This window comes from Rhipicephalus sanguineus, chromosome 10 (assembly GCF_013339695.2).
Source record: "Rhipicephalus sanguineus isolate Rsan-2018 chromosome 10, BIME_Rsan_1.4, whole genome shotgun sequence".
Lineage (NCBI taxonomy): Eukaryota > Metazoa > Arthropoda > Arachnida > Ixodida > Ixodidae > Rhipicephalus > Rhipicephalus sanguineus.
The window spans coordinates 49,854,558-49,871,163 of record NC_051185.1 but is presented as its reverse complement, the minus strand read 5'-3'; the positions used below and the strand labels follow the sequence as shown (position 1 = coordinate 49,871,163).

Sequence of the window (16,606 nt, the reverse complement as noted above, 5' to 3'; positions counted from 1 at the left end):
CAGAATTCTGCCAAGCAACTGACATGAAATGTTCCAAGTGCCATGGGTCGCATGAAGCTTCATCAAGAGCCTGTCCATTCATGAAAAAAGAATAAATTGTCCAGATGATGATGGATGCCTCCACACACAAACAAGCCGCTGATATTGTCAGAAAGCGACAATGACGTTCCCGGCGCCTACGGAGGTCTAGGAATACTGCTGCCCAATCTGGACCGTCGCCGCGATGCCATACTCTAGGGGACCACCGGGCATCTCTTTGTCGACAGCTACCACCACTATTACCGTGGCAACCACCGCCACCAGTAGCAAACGCGTTACATTCCAGTAGCAAACGCCACCAGTAGCAAACGCGTTACAAGCACGATACGCATACACCTCACCGAAATGACACCCCGTCAGCTCGAAGAGCACTGCGAGTTCCGGATAACTTGGAGCCAGTCCTTGAAGGCGTTCATTAACATCATGTATTCCAGTCGACTTGGTCTAAGACAGTCGCAGTCGAACCATACTCTGTAACAGTTCGCAGTTTGTGAGCTTCTGCGGGTACGTGCCGCGCATATATATATATATATATATATATATATATATATATATATATATATATATATATATATATATATATATATATATATATATATATATATATATCTGATATAGATCGGTCTCCGATCGAAACGTCGACAATAAAGTTGTTTTTTATGTAGGCGCATATACTCTTAAAATACTGATGACCTTGCGGCAACCGAAGTTACTCTTCCGCATTTAAGCCTTATTACAAATAGCTGCTGCACGCGCCCTTCGAAAACAGCTGACTTGGAAATTTCCGCTCAACGTTCCTTCTTCCGCAATAATCGGTGATTCACAACTAAAATATGTCCACAACCACTTCGATCCGGCCAGCCCGCATTCCCCAGCCTTAATCTGCCAACCGGGAGCCTACATTGACGACATCGGCGACCTGCTGGACTTCGTGCCTACACTCTAATCACGGTAACGTTTACGACAGCATAAAAAGACATGTAACTTATAATTTATAAGTTACATGGCTGTTACAGCAATTTTATCTTTGTGTTTTCTTCATTTCCCTCTCTCATAAAGGTTACATCGACAGCAGCGTGCCAAGTTAAAAGCTAAAGCACCGCGATGAGCATTGTAACCTTTAGATTGTAACTTATAAAAGCGCAATGACTCATCCCTCAGGGGACCTACACTATGGAGTGGAAGTTTATTGATCAATGTGTGACATCGCGATCTGTCTTGTTCAAGGCTGGCTTTATCAATTGAACAGCGGATGATGTACACACAGAACGGGTCTTGACAGCAGAAAAGCAAATCACAGGAGCAGCGATTTTACATTGCGGCATACTGAGGCAAGCGATGGTGGGGTATGAACTAAAACTGGGAGTTCAATAAGGTGAGCCCGCTTCCAAAACCCGTAATTTATGAAGTGACATAATCTGCACAGACATCGGCAGAAGCACAAGAACGAAAAACTATCGTATGTTGGTCAAATGTTTGTGCTAAACAACTTATTAAGTAGCTCTTATATCTATTTTGCTTTTAAGCCGCAGAAGTAATTAATTTGCCTCCGGGAAGCTTCGCATATGGCGATAAGATAAAGTACTGTGAGCACACGACAACCGACCAAATTAAACTGACGATGCGATCGAAGAACCATCCCGTGGCGCGAGAAAAATATTTTTCCGAGACTCGCAATACAATTTATTTTAATTTCGCTGTCGTGTTGTCTAGTTTGTTTGTTTTTCTTCGCGTTATAATTAACGGATCGTAAAGTGCAGCAAACGTCACGGGACAACATAGCACCAAACACGGTTAACCGTCATCAATTCGCTAACACGGGAGAAAAAGATGCCGCTGAGTTCACAAAACAGCGTGGGACGGCCGCTCCAGTAGAGAGGCCGCGTAGAGAGATGTATGAGCTCGCGGTGAGTAACAAATGTGGCGTCCTCGAGGCGCCGCTTCAACTTTATCGAACCAGGGACGGCGTCATCTCTCCTAGGCTTTGCACAGCTTGAGGTGTATGCCGGGAAGAGCATTCGAATGCGAGGCGGTTGGTGCGGTTGTTGAAGTCGCGTTTGTGCAGTGCTGCTATTCGTTTCATCGATTTAACCAGGTTTTACGCTCCGCGCTTTGTTAACGTGCCTGGTCTAATCGCGTTGTGTACGTGAGTGGCGTGTAACTAGTGATACAGCAAGCAAGGACAGTCATTAACGTGCGCGATCCGCCGCAAATAAGCCACGATGCATTGCAACGGGCACGTTCAGTGGGCTGCGCGGCCGTTGCGACGAGCTGCATTGCTGATTCTTCGCTTGCCTGAGACTCGCAATTGTCGAGCGGGTTGCATCCGTTGTTACGTTGCCCGAAGACCGCAGTAAATGTGATTTGCAGGTAAGCAATATTCTCTCTTCAGTACGTTATTTGCTTGTGTATATGTACTTATGTCGCGTGTTTGCCTGAAGTCATGCTCATGCTTACGCTACTGTACGAGATGGGTCGTGTCATACTTTTATGTAATGGTGTCATACTTTTATGTTTTAAATAAATCGTGTCATACTTTTATGTAATGCATTGTTATTGGCAGTATTTGCTCTGCGTTTGACATTACAAGATGAGTGTTTGGGCGTATATTATCAAACATCCGACTAAGATCATTCGTTATCATACACGTTTATGTGAGAAGAGATGAAGGACAGAAGTTTAACCCTTCTTGCTGTCGCCGTCTTGATACCTTCAACACGCTCGATGAAGGCTGCAATCACGGTGTGAAATACTGTAGGCGGCATAAACAAAGTGCCCCAGATCAGCTTTGCCCAGACGAGCTCTGCGTGCGCAGTAACTCGCTCCTGTCAATGGCAGTCTGGGCTGTTTGTCATGTCCTTGTCACTGGTACATGATATTTCGTGGCGTCTATACGCAACGTGTCGGCTAATTCAACTTTTCGCCATGCTTCAAACTCTGCTGCGGCAGTTTTAGGTGGACGAGTGAGGGTTCAAGGCGGTAATGCGGGCTAGTTGGTTGTGATCACTGGTGTTCATTTCGGTAGCGCAAAGAAAATTAGACACATTAAAAGAAAAAAAAAAAAGCCCTCGTAGAGTGATGTAGCGCGTCGCGCCTGTGCAACGGGTTTTTGTGTGTTTCCTTGCAGTAAAGTCAGTTGATGTCTAGCGCCCGTCCTGTCAACGTGTCCTCTCTTGTCTTTAATTGTTTTGCGCTACCGAAATGAATAAAGCTTTAAGTACCCGAAAGACAATGAAATGGCGTTAAGAGTGCGTTTTAAGTGTAGTTTTAAGTGTCTTAAAGGAAATCACAGCATCCTTCCGTGTGTAGCTGAATGTAGCGAACCCGAGGCACTGCGCCGACCGAAGTAAACATTTAATACACACACACAAAAGCACGTTTATGACGTGAAAAAATAAATGGTTAAATCCGGTGCTTTGGCTGAGCACGTTTCAGGGGACACGCAATCGACTGGGGGAAGGCACGTGCTAGCGCTAGAGAAAAATGACTGTCACGACGTCTTTATCTCGAGTCGCTCTTGATACCGGCCACTCCGTGTGTGTGCGTGCGTACGTGTGTGTGTGTGCTCGTGCGCGTGTGTGTGTGTGCTCGTGCGCGCGTGTGTGTGCGCTCGCGCGTGCGTGTGTGCGTGTGCGCGCGTGTGTTCGCTCGCGTGTGTGTTCGTGCGCGCGTGTGTGTGTGCTCGCGTGTGTGTATGTGCTCGCGCGTGCGTGAGTGTTTGTGTGCTCGCGCGAGCGCGCGTGTGCGTGTGCGCGTGTGTGCTCGTGCGCGCGTGTGTGTGTGCTCGCGCGTGCGTGTGTGTGTGCGCGCGCGCGTGTGTGCTCGTGCGCGTGTTTGCTCGCGTGTGTGCTCGCGCGTGCGTGTGTGTGTGTGTGTGTGCGTGTGTGTTTGCTCGCGCATTCGTGCGTGTGTGTGTGTGTGTGTGTGCGCGCGCGCGTGTGTGTGCTCGTGTGTTTGCTCGCGTGTGTGTGTGTGCTCGCGCGTGCGTGTGTGCTCGTGTGCGTGTGTGCTCGCGTGTGTGTGTGCGCGTGTGTGTGTGCGCTTGCGCGTGCGTGTGTGTATGTGTGTGCGCGCGCGTGTGTGTGTGTGCTCGTGCGCGTGTGCTCGCGTGTGTGCGCGCGCGTGTGTGTGTGCGCTCGCGCGTGCGTGTGTGTGTGCGCTCGCGCGTGCGTGTGTGTGCGCTTGTGTGTATGTGTGTGTGTGTGCGCGCGTGCGTGTGTGTGTGCATGTGTGCGTGTGCTTTTTGCTTTAGTCGGCTCAGTGCCTCGGGTCTTCAACGTGATCACGTATCAACCCAACCAGACGGGCTTCCGTCAGACTTCAAACTTCTGCGTGTTGACCTAACTTGAAACCTTACCACAAATATATGCTGAAGTCATCTTCATTCCATAGTTGCACTCATGCAGATCACAATGTACGGCATTCAAAATTCAGATAATTCATGCTCATGCTTACGCTGCTGTAAGAGTTGGGTCGAGTCAGAAAAATAAGTTGTCATGCTTTTACGCATTGTTGCCGGCAGTATTTGCTCTGCGTCGCTCGATTACGTCTAAATGCGTCGCTATCGAAACGGGGCAGCTGAGAATATGTTACGCGATAAGCGATACGCTGTGGCTTAACGATTTTCAGATAGCACGAATGCCAGCAATCGTGCAACGTAGGAGTTCAAAGGGAGACATGGTCAGTGTGGTTGGTATGTCTTTTGATGTCCTTAGTTCCTTGGCGATAAAAATTTGTTCTCCGGCACTGAGATAACTTTTTTTTTTGTGTTCTCGTTCTGTTCTAGGGTGCAAGCAACGTGTCATTGTGGTTAGAAAAAATGAATCAGTATACATGTGATTTAACTGTCAAAGCCGGAATGTTTAAAGGTACGTAGACAACACAAATGATTTTTTCCCGCCATAATAAATGTGTTGCGTTGGAACTGTTTACAGCATACATCCCGCCCAAGGCATGCTGGGATGATCTACTATCAGGCAGCTTGGAAGCTTCCAGACGCCGATATGCCTTACGTTCGGTGCAGCCGAGGTTGTGAACTGTCAAGTGGAAGATGCCCCTTGAGGAAAACAATTAGGTACGAGCATATTCAAGCTCTACGTGAAATGCCGAGTATGGTCACTGAAAATTGTAAATTGTAATATTTCTGTTTCTAATCGCCTGCTGTCGTGTTTCTGCTACTAAACTGTCACTTACATTATTGTATTGCTGACTTTTGTGCTAAACAGATGTCAATTGCATTTGGTATTAACGTGCGATTTAAATAAGATTCTTGTTTTCCGATAAACGTATTGCACAGGATAGTAGATTTGAGGAACGCTTATGTAGTGGTCAAGTAACACCCTTTTTTTTGGGGGGGGGGGGGTGGAGTATGTGTCTCACATTACATGTTATCGGCAGTTGTGTGCAAAGTGGCAGTAACCGTTGGAATAGTGTAAAATAACGGTCCTTTCCTTTTAGGATCGACTGTCCAGCGTGGAGATTGCGGAATCAGCAGCTGACATATTGACTGATGAAACATGATGGTGCGTGCAGCAAGAGAGGGTTTGACTGCAGATCCTGACCACCTGCTCCTGTAAATTTGTACCAACCACAGGCGAAAACAAGGGGAAACGCTTTGAATACTTGCGGTCTTCTATCAGCTAGACAAGTCCCTGAAGCTATAAATCAATAAACTGATGTATTCTGCTTTGGAGGTATAAAGCAAGGAAATATGAATTCTTTTCGAATGGTTGATGTTTTTTTTCTTCAGAAAATTTCTTGGGAGCACGCACAACCCGAGCAACAAAAGTAAAGGACTGACAATCACCCTCTTTTTGGCTGCCCTCTGGGTTTCATCTGTCCTGCTTATGTGCAAAGTACCAGCAGTTATGGTATGCCGCACACATTAGTGTACTTAAGGAGAAGTACGACGCTGATCACGTATTATTTGCAGGGGGCTCCACTCAGTATGACCGCTCTATCCGTGGCCCACCGACTCAGGTGTCGCCTAACAATGGGTATGTGCCTCTTTTTTCTTTCGATCTTCTTTCTGCGACGCATTTCGGACCACTCGCTACGCACATGATCGGCCCAGCCAAGTGTCGTCTAGCAAGAGAAGCGTGGCTCTTCCTTTAGGGCTTCTTTCTGTGCACGCCTAATCTTTTGTACTTCTTTCTGCGGCTTTATTATGCAGCGTACAAATATGTACACAGAGTAATGAGAACTTTCACGGCGGTGTCATATGGCCTGCCCTGTCCTGAATACACACGCTGGAGCTTTGGAATAATTCTGGTACATGTCTGCTTAGAGCACAACAGTTGCGGTGTCCGTGGCAAGAGATGTACGCTTCCCTCATCGCAAGGAATAGCACAAAACAATTTCCTTTGGAGTTGGCTTAGAGCTTGCATGCATCATAACGTCACACCTTCGCCCACAAGCATCGTGTTGTTCAAATGTGGTCTGCCACTAAAACGATAAATAAGAAGGGCAGGTGATTGACAGATATTCCTAATCATGAGTTGTGCCATGTGTATCAGACAAGTATCCTCTCTTGATCCAATTAAGTAGATGTTTAAGCATTACAATTTCTATCTCTCGAGAAAACCGCGTTGCGGCTCTTTGTATGCGCTCTTGGTATTATTGTATTTTTGCGTATGCATACATTTGCTTTTACTGCGTCTTTATATCATTCAGCATTCGTATATAATATGCACATACGTACCAGCCAGCTATACTTATTAAGCGATGATTTCAGACAGTTCTTTGGGTTTTGCGAGAAGTACGTAAAACTGACTAAACGTGGCGTATGGCGAACGGTTTGTATATCAATTTTGAATATGCTCTACGCCGTGAGGAGCAGTGTTAATTCTCCGCGCACTTCTTTACGGCCTTCAGCAGCTTCCCTGCTTTGTCAACCTCACATTTTGTCAGTATCCACGTTTCCATTGCTGATCCCACATTTGAAGGTGAACAAAATCGCAAATAGCCCTGTAACAAATAGACGGCTGGTATTTATTATCGGATAACACATAGTTTGATAAGCACGAATAACACAGTCAATGAAAGTGCACGAGCAGCAGAAAAATAATTGAAGTGTTATAATCACGACAGCCTATGCTTAAACTGCATAGAAGTTGGACCAAGAGAGGATGGCCTGACACGTATATCATGATACTGTTATAAAATCTCTGGTCTTCACTGATATTGACGGGTCGACCACATTTTAATAATAATCGCGGTTCATCATTACTGTAGTGCATGCTAACTCCAAGTCGCCTCGAATATGCGAATGTTTTGTTAGCTGCCTCTTTCTAATGAGCGAAGGCGACGCGTTTGGCCTCGGTCACCGCAATTGTCACGTTCTATAAGCAGTCATGCACTTGAATGATTACAATGCACCATCGCGTGTGTTCCGAGAAGCACCTTCCATTTGACACCTTCCGCAAAGGTTCGCGTTTCTCAGCGTACGTATATGGACGGTGTATTAAAACCGCACAAGGAAGCGCGGAAAAAACACGAGGCATGCGCAGCACGAAGTGCGAAAGAGTGGAAGGCTGTGCTTCCGTTGCTGTGGCACAACTGGCTGATCCAAGCATGTGATGAGCGTAACCTCCTGGAATGCGTCGAAGAAAGAAGAGCGAAGGAAAGAAGAGGCGCAGAGCGGTGGCCGTATAAAATCTCCTGGAAGCCGTTTTGTGTAAACAGTATACCGTGTACTGTACAACGTAACCTCTATTTTTACGTGATGTGGCCGCATAAAATCTCCTGCAAGCCGTTTTGTGTAAACAATATACCGTGTACTGTACAACGTAACCTCTATTTTTACGTGAGAATGCTCGATACTATGAACGGGTACTAAAGGTTACTAGATAACTTCTATTTTATAAGTACACAAATTTGTGAAAATGTGCACCTTTAGTAAACGTTACCGTGCTTAGAGTGTAAGGGGATCTCTAACTTGATTCTCCACGTCGGGTCCAATGACATTGCCGGAACAGATGCCCGAACAGCACTCGACAGGTACGTGAAAGGGTCTTGATGAAGATCGGTCTCCGATCGAAACGTCGACAATAAAGTTGTTTTTTTATGAAGGCGCATATACTCTTAAAATACTGTTATATATATATATATATATATATATATATATATATATATATATATATATATATATATATATATATATATATATAGAGAGAGAGAGAGAGAGAGAGAGAGAGAGAAAAGCCGCGGGACTAGCCAGACCAAACGTTCAATGTCGCCAATATCGCTACAAAACGACGATGCGCATCATCCAGTCTTGAAATGACCAATCGGAGTTGCGCGCGCAGTGGCTTTCCAATGCGGTACAATGAGTTATGGCTTTTCGAGTAAATTCTCGTGCCACACAGACGCGAGGTGCGTTTTGCATACCTGCTTGATATACGTCCCAATTTATTCGTTAGTGCCAGTCAAACTGCGTGCGCGTAGGCACTCGCCATTGCCTTTATCCATGGCATGCGCTCGAGACATTCGATAAGCCTAACGCTGCCTGTGAACACTCGAGGGATTCGCCATCACGTGGACCGGCAGTCGCATCGTAAGAACCACGCAACAGTTCAACTCCGGCCTTCGCGTTGTCGCTCCGTGTGTGACGATAAAGCATTCGTGTCGATTAAGCGTGCGGCGAAGCCGCGTTGTGCTAGACATCATCCGCGCGTCCTCGTGAGCGCTCATTGTCAATTGGGCGGAAGACGACGCATGGCGTTATGAGACGCACAGCCGCTCCGTGCAGGCGGTAATTGCGAACCCCCGCGGCTCGATCCCGGCACGTGGGAAAAACAGGTTAGTCCCAGCGTGGAATAAACACATGCACGCGCGGAATTGTGGCTGTCGTTCCATCCGCACACGCGTGCGCGCACATACACACGCACACACAGACACAAATGCACATACACATACAAGAACACACACACAAACGACATGTGTGTGACACGAAGGGATGTTTGTTGCCCCGATCGGTCCACCAAACGGACGGCTGGCATCGCTTACAAACGCTTGCTTTTTGAGCGAGAAGTCAGAAAGTAAGAGGTCTCACAGCCGTCCGCACTGTGCCGAGGAAGACATGACGTGGAGCGTGTGAAGAAGACTGCGAGAATAAAATAATAACAATCGAGAGAGTGTGTGTGCGTGTGTGCGTGAAAGAGAGAGAGAGGGCATATCTGAAAGAAAGAAGACAGATGAATGAGGATAAACCATAGGAGGGTGAGGAACAGTCAAGGGGAGATGGTGAGAGAAGGAAAGCGAATCGAATCTAACAGTTCTATGCAGTGTTGCGGAACTTACACGAAGCACGCTCAAGCAGAACACTCGGCACCGCCAACACGCTGCTGTGTTGCCCACAGTGCATACAACAGTCTAGGATAACACACTTACACGGCGTTCTGCCCCACTACCCCGGGCACCGCTTTTGATAAGGACGCACTGCGATGTCTTACCGAAGAACGTTTTGCATTGTCATGATCGGCTTAACTAGATCTGCGCAGTAGACAGTTTGAGTGAGTGCGCTGCGGAGGAGCACGTACTTCGACAACGGCAGAGACAGAGTGTGCGTGATCGCGAACACAAAGCTTCCTTGAGCTGCAGTGGTCATAAACGGCGGAAGCGTGACCGATGATACGTTCCTACTGTGCCTCGAATTATACTATTCCCTAGAAAACTGCCGAATAACACGAGCTCTAGTCCGCGTTTTGATTAGGACTATAATGTGGTGTCACAGTATGGGGTTATCCAGACTTTGCCCGATAACGAGGGAGGAGTGACAACCTTGGGATTGTGATAAGGGTAACCAAATCAGGTCAGCATTTACAGGGAGGAGCTAGACGAGCAACGTGCCACGTCTGAGGTTTCCTAAGCGGGCCAGACGGGGCTCTCCGACGCGCGTACCCTCCGTCGTGCTGCACCGATCTAATGACACGTGGAGAGAGATGCTAGTGTACAGACACACCCGCAGACAAGCACAGCACGGACCTACGAGAGATTGTGAGGGTAGTAAGGGAGAGGAGGGGGGAGGGCGAGGAGAAGCAAGGAGAGGGGAGAGAGAGAAAGAGAGAGTAGACGAGAGGGTCTCCTCGCTGGAAACATGGAGGAGGAGAGTAAAGGCTCAAATCCGACACGTGCCGATGGCTCCTCACTCTCGCTTCTATCCTCTCTCTCGCTCGCTCGGCCGCGGTACCGCCATTTTGCCTCCGTTCTTCGTTGGGCTTGATTGTTTGTTTGTTTGTTTTTTACTGCGCTTTCCGTTCTCTTTCGGGACCCTCACGCGTACGTCCCAACTTCGTTCTTCCGCATTTCTTGGGGCACTTCTTTTTATTCTTCTATTATTTAAACCCCCCTCTCCCCACCCCCCTTCTTTCGAGTAGAGGAAAATGTAGGTATCTGGGAGACACTGTCCGCTACCGACCGCGCGGCGCTGCCGTAGTAACCATCGATGATTTTCTTTGACAGGCCCCTTCGAAACGAGGCGGCGACATGGCAATCACCCGGGCTGCTCGAACTAATCAGGTATTATGTAAATGCCGCGGCAGTCTAGCATCCTGCCTACCTGACCTTGACCTTTCTCTCGTTGTTATATCTCTATGAGTTAAATGTACTTGTAATAACTCCAGTTCTCTTCCCATCAATACCTTAAACGTATTTTACATATCCTGACCAGACTTGCATATCCGGGCCAGTTAATGCGTCCGTTTGCTTTAAACATCCAGTTGCTTTTGGGAGACAGTATTTTCTGACGGTTCTTACTGGGTTGGATATCTGGGCATTTCATTTACGATTTCCTTAGATTCGTTTTTCCGGACTTTCGCTCCATCAGACGCGAGCTATTTTATTTTGTTTATTTTTCCCTCAAGGTCGCGGCCCATCAGTGAGGGGAGTGGTAACGAAACGACAAACATGTCGACAAAGCAATCGCAGCTAAGAAACAGAATATATTTAAAAAAAAAGTTTCCGGTGTATGCAATATTAATTGCAGTTTTCAAGATGAAAAAATGAAAGCGTAGGTAAGAGGCGCGTCTAACACAATATGCCACCTAATGCTAGATAAAGTCTGACGAAAAGCGTCAGTTATCATGGACAGTCATTATGACCTCGGGAAGGTGGTTTCAACCTAAGGGCGCGGTGGGTGAGAACGAACATTCAGTTGTCTGGGTGTGACAGGAAGCGACGTCATTCATATAACGGTGATCTACGCGGCGTTAGGAACAGCGGGATCTAAGGATTCAGTGGTGCATACATGCATCAGATGCTGGACGTATGCCTGTTCCTGTTGCTACGCTCGCTTTGGTCCTGCGTTAGCCAGGACCTGACCTCAAGTAGCGGATTACCCTGTCTACAACAGCGCCCCCGCGTAGCATTCGACCGCGTGTGGTGCTACCGCCCTCTCTACCGCGTACACCGAGTCCTTTCCCTCAAGGACATCTGATACACTTGTCCTGAAGAAAAAGGCACTACCCGTTAGACCAACGGGAACACCACGGCAGTTGTGATTCCTCTATTTCTAAAAAAAAAAAAAAAATCCATACGGGATCAGCGAGCAGTCAGGTGGGGCCCAGCATACCTGCTGTAACGATTGCATCGTTTTTGATGTCGCGGTCCCTCCGGCGATGCGGTGTTTATTGCTTTTTATTTTTTTTTTGTCCGAGCATTTCGACAAGCATTTCCGTTTTCTTTTTTTTTTCTTTTTTTGCGCGTCCTTTCCCGTTCGAACAGCACGTGTCGAACCCTCTCCGTCATTCGCGACGCTCGCATCCTTCGCCCTCGTTCCGTTATCTTCACTCTCCCCCTCGTCCCAGTCGTAGCCTGATTATGCACACCGATATTTCTCGGCGCGCGCCCCTTATTGGCTACGAAATCGCGCTCCGCGAACGTTTTAACGAGTCAGAGGAAGTCCTCGCGACGTAGGAAGGCCGTGTAGCGAGGACTAGGCGTCTCTTTCCATCTCTCAGCCACGCCTTACGTCTCGATTATAGATACAACGTAATCTATATATACCTATATATATGCGAAGGTTAAGTGAAGCGCAAAAAATGCCTTGTTTGAATTGTAGGCAGTGTGCGTGGGTGTGTACGTGTGTGTGTACGTGTGTGTGTACGTGTGTGTGCGTGTGCGTGTTATAAGGACCCATCAATTGAAAAAAACAGAAAGGTTTTCCACTGATAGCAATCTTGGTGAAAACATTGGTTAGCAGACAGTTTGAAACAAAACACAATGCGACCCGTGTGCTAGCGACGGCCAAATTGAAAAAAAAAAAAGAGATAATTAAGGAAGCAATATAAACAATGTTTTGTTCCACGTGTCACGATTTCATGGGCCCATTTTGTAAGCCTGGAAAATCACCGAAACTTCGGTCTGAGGTGAGACGGAAAAAATAATAAGAGTGTTTTTTCGGAAACCCTAAATATGTTACAATCCATACAAAGGCAGCAGAGATGGCAACGCCGTTGCTTTAATGTCTTTTTTTTTTGTTTTGTTTGATTTTATTGTTACATGAACGCGAATGACAGTAAAAATGGACACAAAAATTGTTTTCGACTCGATAAGGCATGATTTAGATTTAAAAATGCCGGCTGGAGGTAGTGCTCGTGATATAGCTCCAAGATATCTTGGAAGATAGAACCAAGAGTGCTTGATGTGCAGGAGTGTTTAATGCTAATAATAATATAGTTTCTGGCGTTTTATGTGCCGAAATCCCAATATGATTATGAGGCACGCCGTAGTGGTGGACTCCGGAATAATTTCTGACCGCCTGGTGTTGTTTACAGTGCACCAAAATATAAGTGCACAGGTGTTCTTGCATTTCGTCCTCATCGAAATGAGGCTGCCATGGCCGGGAATCGGACCCGCGACCTCGAGCCTAGCAGTGCAACGCCTTAGCCTGCTAAGCTACTAAGGCGGGTAGTGCTTAATACTTTTGACGGCAGTGCGAGGGCCTGTTGAACTAAACAAGTGAACGATTAAATATTACTGCGGACAGCCATCAAGAGATGAATACGTTGAAGGCGACGGTGACGATTTGGGAACTGTTTTGTGGAGCTGCCTTAGGCTGAAGTGCCCGAGTACTCTCCTGTAAATACACTTGTCTATAGCCTCTCGTCTGCGTCTCTTCGCGTAACGATATAATTGAAAGGCACAGGTTAGAAATGGGAATGAACTTGCCATTGATTGACGACTTGCTCTTCAGTATTTTTTTTTCTCTTCTTCATGCGTTTCCGTTGACAAAGCAACGATATAATTATGAGCCACTTCGTACACTCTTAATCAGGTTCCGCTTGAAGTGCTAGATATAGCAAGGAAAGCGGACATTTTTCGTCTAGTTTCCTGGATATGTCCAGCGTTTAGCCAGGAACTGATTAAGAGTGTAGTGGGGAAATTCGAAATTTAATTTTGACCACGTGGGGTTCTCCTCATAAGTGCACCTATACCTAAATCTAGGCATGCAAGTGTCGCTGAAATATCACCGCCGTCGTGGCCGGGAATCGAACCCCCACCCTCGTGCTTGGGCAACGCAATCTTCGTTACAGCAGCAAGGACCCCACGGAGTGTTGGGTGCGGCGCACACGATCGGCTGTCGAAGTGGAGGAATTTTTTGTTGATTGCGATGGAGGCTTGCATCAATGCTTCGCCACCCGCCACGGTGGTCTAGTGGTTACGGTGCTCGACTGCTGACCCGAAGGTCTCGGGTTCGAACTCCGGCCACCTCGGCCGCATTTTCTGATGGAGGCGAAAATGCTTGAGGCCCGTGTATACTTAGATTTAGGTGCACGTTAAAGAACCAACGGTAGTCAAAATTTCCGCATCCCTCCACTACGGCGTCTCTTGACAATCATATCGTGGTTTTGGGACGTTAAACCACAACAATTATTATTATCAATGCATCGAGCGTATGTGTGTACAGCCGGCGTGAAAAGTTTGGAGACCCCTAGGTCTGTGAGAACTTTAAACACGAAATTAGCGAATGTATTCGTTCGAACTGCACATTACATGCTCTTATCGCGTTTTAGAACAGGCCGCAAATCTGCATTCAAGGCTGCCCGCCGAAGCAGCAGGAATAAGCTTTTCCTTCTGTCTCGTGGTCCTTAAACTTCTGGCGCTGACTGTATGCAGTATATGTGAGGTGCGAGGTCTGTGATGTGCATGAATTGAAGCAGTATAGCACTACGAAAGTGCAGGAGTACGGAAACCGAGGAACGGGAAACCACGACGGCGTTCTAAACTGTAAAAGCGAGCGCAAGAGATCATAATCATTATCATCATCAACAACCACGACAACAACATTACGGGCACATGGGTCGTCGCCGGGCATAACTTTTCAAAACATTTACATCCAAGTTCATCATCTACGTAATGCTCATTAAATGAACCGCGGCCACGCCCTAAAGAGCAGAGGCATGGAACAAGTGCTCTTCGCGATTTTTTAACGGGCGTATGCGTAATACCCTCTAAGAAAAAAAAAAACCCTGTGACTCCTTTCGGAGTTCTGATTTGCCATTATATGACTCTCTTTAAATAGTAGTCAACTCTCTTTGGGGGGGTCATTATACTCTCTTTGGACAGTCGTGTGACCCACAACAAGAGAGTTAACGTGACCCTTTAAATAGACTCATACACGTGGCAACTCACGACTACCCGAAAGGAGTCACACATACTCTTTTTTTTTCTTGGAGTGTAGAATGTTTAAAGCGTACATTACTATATTTGCCTGAAATATATTGCGTTTCTTTCTTAACAGACTCCTCTGCTCGTCGCATTGTCTCTGATTTCATTGAAAACAATTCTGTGGACTCTATTCGCAACGTCGTGTGTGACCGTCCTATACATGTTCGGATTCTCTCCAGTATAAATTTCTTCTACGCCGGCAATCATACGTGCGCACAGTGTTTGGAATGCTTTAACTGCGGAGCAATTTAGGAAACCGCCCTGTTGTCGTCTCATGTCTCTCGTTGGCGTCACGCAGGTCCCACGTTTGATACACAAAAGCCGAGCAGGGTGCACGTTTGGAACGCCAGCGCTTGCATGGCCGTGAACGCCAGGGTCGCCGAAGAGCTAATTCGTCTGTCCGAGCCAGCGAAGCGACAGACTTGGTGCAGTGCACGACCAATGCTTTCACATGTACTTGTAGTTAGGAGGCCAGCAATTTGAAAGGTGCACATTCGAGTGTTCCCTTTAACAGTGGACCGTACTGTACATACATAGGCGTGCGCAGGGTTCCCCATTAGGGGGGGGGGGGGCAAAGGTTCATCGCAGCGCCCCCCCCACCCTACTAAGTCAATGTATGGGGCAGAATTCGCCCCCCCCCCTTCTTAGGTGACTAGAAGGGTTAATGTACGGGGCAGATTTTGCGCCCCCCCCTCTTAGGTGATTAGGGGGGGCGCCCCCCCTGCCCCCCCTGTGCGCATGCCTATGTGTACATACGTACCGCTGAAGCACAGATGCTTCAACGAAGCTGAAACGCGCGGCCACGGTGCTTATCACTGTGTTAATCCCGACGGTTTATTAAAGCTTTTCTCAATTACTGGTTACGTTTCTCAAAATTTTTAATTGGTGTTCGCCGCCCGTCTGTTGTCTTCTTCATCATTATTGGACCAGCGGTGAGTAGTGGGATTTGCCCAATTTCTCTGCCACATACCCGTTCATGATGACCACAGTTCTTTTTTTTTTTTTTTTTTGCACACCAAAGTTCTTACGGCTAGCTTAAAGGGACACTAAAGGCAAATAACAATTTATGTCAGAGTGAAAGCCCAATGTATGACAACTTCTAAAACGGCAATATTATCAACAGCAGTGCCCTACTTACCGAGAAATTAAGCTAAATGTATCACATGACGAGCGCCACGAGTGGGACATTTTCGAAGTGATCCCGATGACGTAGGGAAGTCGGCCTACAATAAATCACTAGTAATCAAACTAGCAGGAGTAAAAAAAGAACACTCCGAGCATCAAAAGACGTAATAAAATGCTGTTTGTTCGTTTCCGCTTGATTCATGGAAAACAAAACCTCCGTGGCGTTGCCATGGGGAACGGCGCGCGTGGTTCAAAGGTTCCGTTTTCGCCGAACTGTGCCTCGCCCGTCTCAGTGGTAGTTTCGGGATCGCGTACTGCCGTGCGTGTTTTGCGCGCTCGTGAAGTTCGCTCTGACAGAAAGTTCGACAAAATGCCGCATGCGTGTGATATTGCCGGATGCCCGAATGGCGCACAACACCAGTGCTGCAGCAAGGAAACCGGTGTGTCTTTTCACTGGGTGCCGCGGAATGGACCCTTACGCGGAATGGACCATCACACTGCCATTGCGCCAGTGTGATAAACAGTCAAAACCTCTGCGTGTGTGCTCGCTGCACTGTCGTACTGAGGATTACGAGACCAACCGCAACTTGGTGACGGCTTGGAATGTGCCCATCCGAGCAAGTCTTTGCCACAGCGCCGTTGTTGCTACTGTGGTCCCGCTACTTCCGCTCGGCTGCTACTGGTGTCGGCGGCCGCGCAGTAAAAGCGGGCAACGTTGGGCATGGCAGCAGTGACGTATGAGAGTCGTATTTTCAGGCGGGAGATTTGAAGCGCG

General features: G+C 47.4%; 1 protein-coding gene and 2 long non-coding RNA genes across 4 annotated transcripts in view; 2 read left to right on the top strand and 1 right to left on the bottom strand.

The window, feature by feature from the left end:
- The window catches only part of LOC125760008 (uncharacterized), a 230,353-nt gene that overhangs the window by 44,070 nt on the left and 169,677 nt on the right, over positions 1–16,606 (top strand). The window lies entirely within an intron of this gene.
- Positions 1–16,606, bottom strand: part of LOC119371838 (forkhead box protein P2) — a 476,643-nt gene that overhangs the window by 298,908 nt on the left and 161,129 nt on the right. The window lies entirely within an intron of this gene.
- On the top strand, positions 2,215–5,726 carry LOC125760007 (uncharacterized). Of its 2 annotated transcripts, none has more exons than XR_007417668.1 (4): positions 2,215–2,409; positions 4,826–4,907; positions 4,974–5,113; positions 5,497–5,726. It is a non-coding gene; the product is annotated as an uncharacterized LOC125760007 (long non-coding RNA). The 2 variants fall into 2 exon arrangements; XR_007417669.1 differs by lacking the exon at positions 2,215–2,409 and adding an exon at positions 4,292–4,732.